Source organism: Dromiciops gliroides, chromosome 5 (genome assembly GCF_019393635.1).
Source record: "Dromiciops gliroides isolate mDroGli1 chromosome 5, mDroGli1.pri, whole genome shotgun sequence".
In the NCBI taxonomy this organism is placed as follows: domain Eukaryota; kingdom Metazoa; phylum Chordata; class Mammalia; order Microbiotheria; family Microbiotheriidae; genus Dromiciops; species Dromiciops gliroides.
Genome location: NC_057865.1, coordinates 93,671,420 through 93,678,189, shown reverse-complemented (window position 1 = coordinate 93,678,189; position 6,770 = coordinate 93,671,420).

Genomic DNA, 6,770 nt, shown 5'->3' with positions numbered 1-6,770 from the left:
AGGTCCTCCTCAATCCAGGGCCAGTGCTTTATCCACTGCTCCATCTAGCTGCCTCCTTAAAGATTACTTTTAATGTTTTTATCATATCACTTCACTCAATAGAGTTTTATGTTTCCTTGGTTTTTTAATTAAAAAAAACCTTCACCACTGGAATTTAACAAATTTTAACAAAGAAACAAACAAGTAAATGAATGAATGAATGAAGAAACAAATAAGTAAGCAAGCAAATAAAAAATAATTAAATGAAAGTGTTTTAATTCAATAAAAATGTTCATTTAATTTTAAGCCCCAAATCAGTTTCTCTTTGCCTTAGGTAGATCCAACACACTGGATAAATATGTCAATTTGTAGATGGACAAAAACAATTGCAACATCATCTGTTTTGTACTTGTATTCTAATTATTTATTCACATTAAGGAAACAAATTACATTTTAGAATGATTTCTGAGCAATCTCCTACTAATAATACCTGTGTTTTAAATATCCAGCCAAATGATCAGGTCCTTGTTCCCACACATTCTTTTCCTTGTGTCCTCTAGCAGCTCAACTAGTAAGTCAAACATTTCATTAACCTGAGAGTAGAAGACTGCATCTCTAGACGTCAAAGTCACATCAGCAGAATTGTCTCTTTTCCCTCTACTCCTCCAGCCCTGCTCTCCACATATACCCAGGCCGCAGGCATTTCTATTTACATTTGAGAGCAGAGACCTAGGAAGGAATATTCCAACCCTATAATCATGTGAGGCTGTTGGGGAAGGTACATATTGAAAAAATCCTTCCTGGTTCTCAAGCACTTCCAGACTGTATAGCCCACTGTGGCCATGAAAGACTGATGATGTGGGGGATAAGCACAGAACCAGCTCTTCCAACACCTTCCATTTCTAAGAGACCAACTCTGACTGTAGGAACATGAATCAATCAATCCAATTTTTGCTTCCGGATTCCTCTCAAGAATACATACTAGTTCTTCTTCCCAGGATGATGGGTTTAGGAAGTGAGTTAGAAGTTTTCTTCTCTCCAAGAGGCTGGATCTGGGATGGGGGGGGTGGATCTTCACCACTCAGTTGCTTCCATTTCTGTGGTCAAATGATTTCCTGGAAGAAGACTGTTTGAATAAAGTCTTTTCCTATCTCAGGGATTTAACAAGGTCTAAGATGGAGCTTTCTGTAACTGGCTTATAAGAATTTGGTTGTTAAATTGTTATTTTGAGCATTTATACTTTGAAAATCAGTAAGTGAGGGGGGCAGCTAGGTGGCACAGTAGATAAAGCACCAGCCCTGGATTCAGGAGGACCTGAGTTCAAATCTGGCCTCAGACACTTAAAATTTACTAGCGGTGTGACCCTGGGCAAGTCACTTAACCCTCATTGCCCTACGAGAGAGAGAGAGAGAGAGAGAGAGAGAGAGAGAAGAAAAGAAAATCAGTAAGTGCTAAAAATTAGGCTTTACTTACTATTCTGTCAATTGTCTATGTTTTAGAAAAGTTATGGGGAAGATGTTAATGGTGCAGATTAAACTTCAACATGTACATTGCCTATTCCCAACCCCCACCCCCAGTAGGTTGTTAAATATTTGTCAGCACAACACTGGTAAACCCACCTTCTGGTCTCTGTCCATGCCTATCTCTCTTTGGATGACTGATCTAGCTAGAAGTCTGTTCCCTTTTAGACTCACAAGTCCAAGTGTCCAAGGACTATCTATGATAGTCTTGACCCGATCAATCATTTCCCCTTCCCCAATGCCATGTCTCAGTTACTCATGTGTCAGTGAGTCAGCAAGCATTGGTTGGACAGTAATTCTATTATTGGCCTATTCTGATATGCCTAAATGCTGTACTGAATCTTCATTTTCTTCTATGTGGTAGACCCATATTATGTGTCTTAAATTGTACTTTTCTGTCTTTCCCACCAGAAATAGGGAAAATGTATCACTTAAGCCTCTCCCCTGACTATAAAATACAAGTATTCATTTTTTTTTTACTGAGTTCCAAATTCTCTTGCTGCCCCCTGTCCCACCAACCTATTGAGGAGGTAAGCAATATGATACCCATTTTACATGTGAAGTCATGTAAAATAGATCTTTACAAATAATGCTTAACATTTATTTTTTAGCATTCATTTTTCAGTTTTGAGTTGCAAGGGATGATTTCATCTTGAAACACTGATAAATCCCCAAGTATAGAGTAATACCGTATACTTTTTCCTGTGGGTAGGACAAGGACTACTATGGCCTCTGTGAAAAAGCATATTTGTGTCTGGTTTGTTTGGGTTTTTTATTTCATTTCTAAGGCACAGAAAAACATCTCAAGTGATATTGAAACCTTTGAGTCTTCCAGTTCTTGTTAGGAGTTCTAGGGTATTCCTTCTTTATTTTGCTTCCATAACCTGTTGGGATTTGCAGTGGCTCCAATAAGCAGGGTCTGGCATGAAGCATTACTGTTTGGGGTAATTGTCCAGTGTGAGAAAATAATGGGTTTTGGAATGCCCAAAGGCCCCGACTTGAGGGGATTGATTTGGACTGATTGGATTGACAGACTCTTCCCATTGATTCACTTGAAGTTTACTTGATTAAAACCACACCTACCTGAGATGCTGGTTCTCAGAGGGTGTAGACTCTGACCTCAATATGGGACCACCTTCAAGTCCAGTGAACCAATGGATTTGGCTGATGCTAGCCAATTGGCTTGAAGCAGTATATAAGGACTGCCTCTCCTCCTGATGCAGAGAAAGCTTCTACTCTCAGTTTGGCTCTCAAACAGGCTCGTGGAGGAGGACTTGAGGAAGAACTAGGCCAGGCTGGAACTCTAGGCTAGATAGGTCTTTTCTTAAATTTCTGAGCCAAGTGTTCTCTTTTTACTAATACTTGGTATGCTTTAATGCATGCTTAATACCCCCAAACTGGTGCTAAAGCTTCTAATTTATAAGTAACATATATATTCGATATCCTAGCTAATTTTCCCTACACTTGGGACAGGAATAAGGTGACCACATTTAATTTTACACGTCACATTCACCAGGGACTGCAGAGCCTGACTTCAGTGATCATGGGGATTCTGGCTGACAGGTTCTCCTCTTTATGTTTATGCAACAGACCTTGATTCATTCCATGACTCTGAAGCCTTTCTTGCAATCACTTTCTGTACCTTTTAATTCATACCTGAACAATACTAATTCATTCTCTATCCTATCAGGGAGAAGTCATGAATTGTTTCACTGTAGTTCAATAAGGATGTATAGTCTTTTTGAAAAATACACACACACACATTTTTGGATGTGGTCATACAAATTTTATTTCTCTTGGCTGTGCCTATTTGTTGCAGGATCTCTCACTCCCTATTTTTAGTTGGGGGGAAAGGATTAAAACAGGAGGGCACCAATAGTTGATGCCAAAAGAAAGAGAAAGAGAGCCAGTGAAATAATTTTTAAATTTAATAGAGAAGTTAAAAAGGAATTTCAAAGTTAGCACAGACAAGCAGGACAGTTGTGAAAGTACCAGGTTGAATTTATTATATGCTCAAAAAAAAAAAAAAACCAAACCCAAACAAAAAACACAAGATATGTCTGGAACAGAGATTCCCTTTTGTAGTCTACTTTGTACAAAAAAATGTTCATTTGCGGGTGCTATTTTTTATGAATAAACACATTAGCAAGATAATTTTATGAGGTGAGAGTCTATTAAGGTCAGTGCTTGAGAGAAATTAAAGAGGGGCAGCTAGGTAGTGCAGTGGATAGAGCACCAGCTCTGGAGTCAGGAGGGTCTGAGTTCAAATCTGAACTCAAATACTTAACACTTACCAGCTGTGTGACCCTGGGCAAGTCACTTAATCCCAATTGCCTCACCAAAAAAAAAAAAAGAAAGAAAGAAAGAAAAAAAAGAAATTAAAGAAGCTGTTTTCCTGTCCCATCTGGAGAATGACATCAAGAGGACAGTGGTGGAGATATATTTTCTCTCTTTTTAAAAAAAAAATTAAATTATGGTAACTTTTATCTTGTGAAGAAAAAATAAGAGAATTCTTCCAAAAGGAATTTATTGTCCTAAGTAAACTAAATATCATGGGAGCTTTCTTTCTTCCTTCCTTCCTTCCTTTCTTTCTTTCTTTCTTTCTTTCTTTCTTTCTTTCTCTCTCTCTCTCTCTCTTTCTTTCTTTTTCTTTCTTTCTTTCTTTCTTTTCTTTCTTTCTTTTGAATCCACAGAATTTTTTTCCCCCAAGTTACATGCAAAAACAAACTTTGACATCAATTTTTTTAAACTTTGTGTTCCAACCACTCCTCCTCCCCCCCCACCCCATCCTCCAAGAACTAAAGCAATTCAATACAAGCTACACATGAGCAGTCATGCAAAACAACCCCAAACCAGCCAGGTTGTGAAAGAAAACAGACAAAACAAAACTTCAGATTAAGGAACTATCAAGAAAAATTATGTTTCAATCTGTTTTCAGATACCATCAGTTCTTTCTCTGTAGATGGACTGCAATTTTCCTAAGTCTTTCAGAGTTATCTTGGATCTTTGCATTGCTGAATATAACCTCATCATTGTCAATCAATCCTTCTTTCAATCCTCCTCATCATCAATCAGTCCTCATCTTCCTCCAATCACCATCAATCCATCAATAAATAAATCAATCATCATCAATCATCATCAGCATCCTACATTGCTCCTGCCTTCACTTCAAAAAGTTTTGCACAATTACTATTGTTAACTGTTTCCCTTCATCCTATTCCTTTCCCATGATATTTGCTCTATTTTCTATCTTCTTTTACACCATCCCTCCTTAAAAGTGTTTTGCCTTTGACTGCTCCCTCTCCTAGTCTTCCCTCCCTTCTTTCACCCCTCCCTCCTTATCCCCTCCTACTTTCCTGCAGGGTTGGATAGATTACTGCACCCAATTGAGTGTGTATGTTATTCCCTCCTTCAGCCAACTCTGATAACAGTAAGGTCTTTGAGCTAATTCTGTTGAATTTAAGGTTCATTCACTTCCCTACTCCTCCCCCATCTCTCCCCCAATTCCATAAACCCTTCCCTACTTCTTTCATGTGAGATTTCACCCCATTCTACCTTTCCCCTTTCCCCTCCCCCAGTGCATTCCTCTCCTCTCTCAATTTTACCCTAAAGATGTCATCATGAGGGGGCAGCTAGGTGGTGCAGTGGATAAAACACTGGCCCTGAATTCAGGAGGACCTGAGTTCAAATCTGGCCTCAGAAACTTGACACTTAATAGCTGTGTGACCCTGGGCAAGTCACTTAACCCTCACTGCCCCACACAGGAAAAAAAAAAAAAGATGTCATCATGGGCCAGCTAGGTGACACAATAGACAAAGCACCCGCCCTGGACCCAGGAGGACCCGAGCCCAAATCTGACCTCAGATACAAGGCACTCAACAATCCTGACTGAGCCCCCCTCAAAAAAAGATAAAAAATAAATGCTTTACAGATATCATCCCATCATAATCAATTCCCACCTGTGCCCTCTGTCTAAATTTATTCCTATCATCTGCCCTAATACTTAGAATTATGATTTAGAGATATCATCTTCCATGGGACTGTCTTCAAAAGTGAAGAGAAGTCACCTGCTATTACCGGTGTCACTTTCAGGTGACTCTGGATATAATCATTTGCATGGTTATTTTGTAAAAAATTATTTTTTTCTACTTATTGAATTCATTTTTAACAAACTGTATATTTGTGCCATGACCACACAACTATTCTCAGCCTCTTTAGGTCTAATGTTTTGAATTTGTCATTCCACCTTTATCTGTCTATCTATCTATCTGTCTGTCTATCTATCTATCTATCTATCTATCTATCTATCTATCTATCTATCTATCTATCTATTTATTTTTGGTGAGGCAATTGGGGTTAAGTGACTTGCCCAGGGTCACACAGCTAGTAAGTGTTAAGTGTCTGAGGTCGGATTTGAACTCAGGTCCTCCTGACTCCAGGGCTGGGGCTCTATCCCCTGTGCCACCTAGCTGCCCCCATTCCATCTTTTTTAAAGGCAATTTGGGGAGCTTTCTTCAGACCCTTTCATGTTGGATGTCTGTGATTCTCAGTAATGTTGGAAAGCAGAGTTGTCAAACACTTCCAAATATGGCTGAACCAAATTAAAATGTATTGGGAAATATTTAGTAAAACAAAAATACACTACAACATAGTTGATGTTAATTTGTCTTTTTAAAGTCAATATGTGGCCCTGTAGAGATTTGTTTTTGAATATGACCTCACTGCAAAGACCATTAGTTGTTAACAGCTGCCTCCTGTGTTATCTTGATCATCTTTTTTCCTTCCTCCCAATCACAGTCATCAGCTCTGTTACCTGGGCTCTCTGTGTCCCTCACAGGATGGAGGATGGAGCATGGAGCTAGGCAGATATTTACTATTCAGTAGATTCTTTCCCTTTTTTCCCTCCTTTTAAAAAAAATTATTTTTATTTGTGATATATAATTATATTTTATACATATATCAAATGTAGAAATAGATTCTTTTCTAATGACCAAATGAAGGGATGGGACTCACCTAGATGCATCAGCTTGTCAAAAAGTCAAAAAGCATTTACCAGGCACTTATTATGGGCCCTGAACTATGCTCAGCTAGTCTTTAATGAACCAGAACTGCAGTTACTTTCCCAACAAGGATAACCTGAATTTTGTTTGGTTTCTCCATCTCTAGGCAAATCTCCTTATTTAAGTTCTTTCCCTATGCCCTCATGCTGCTGCTGTGCTATCCAGCCTCTTCATCCTTACCCGCCAGGCGTCCTATCTGGGCTTACAATTG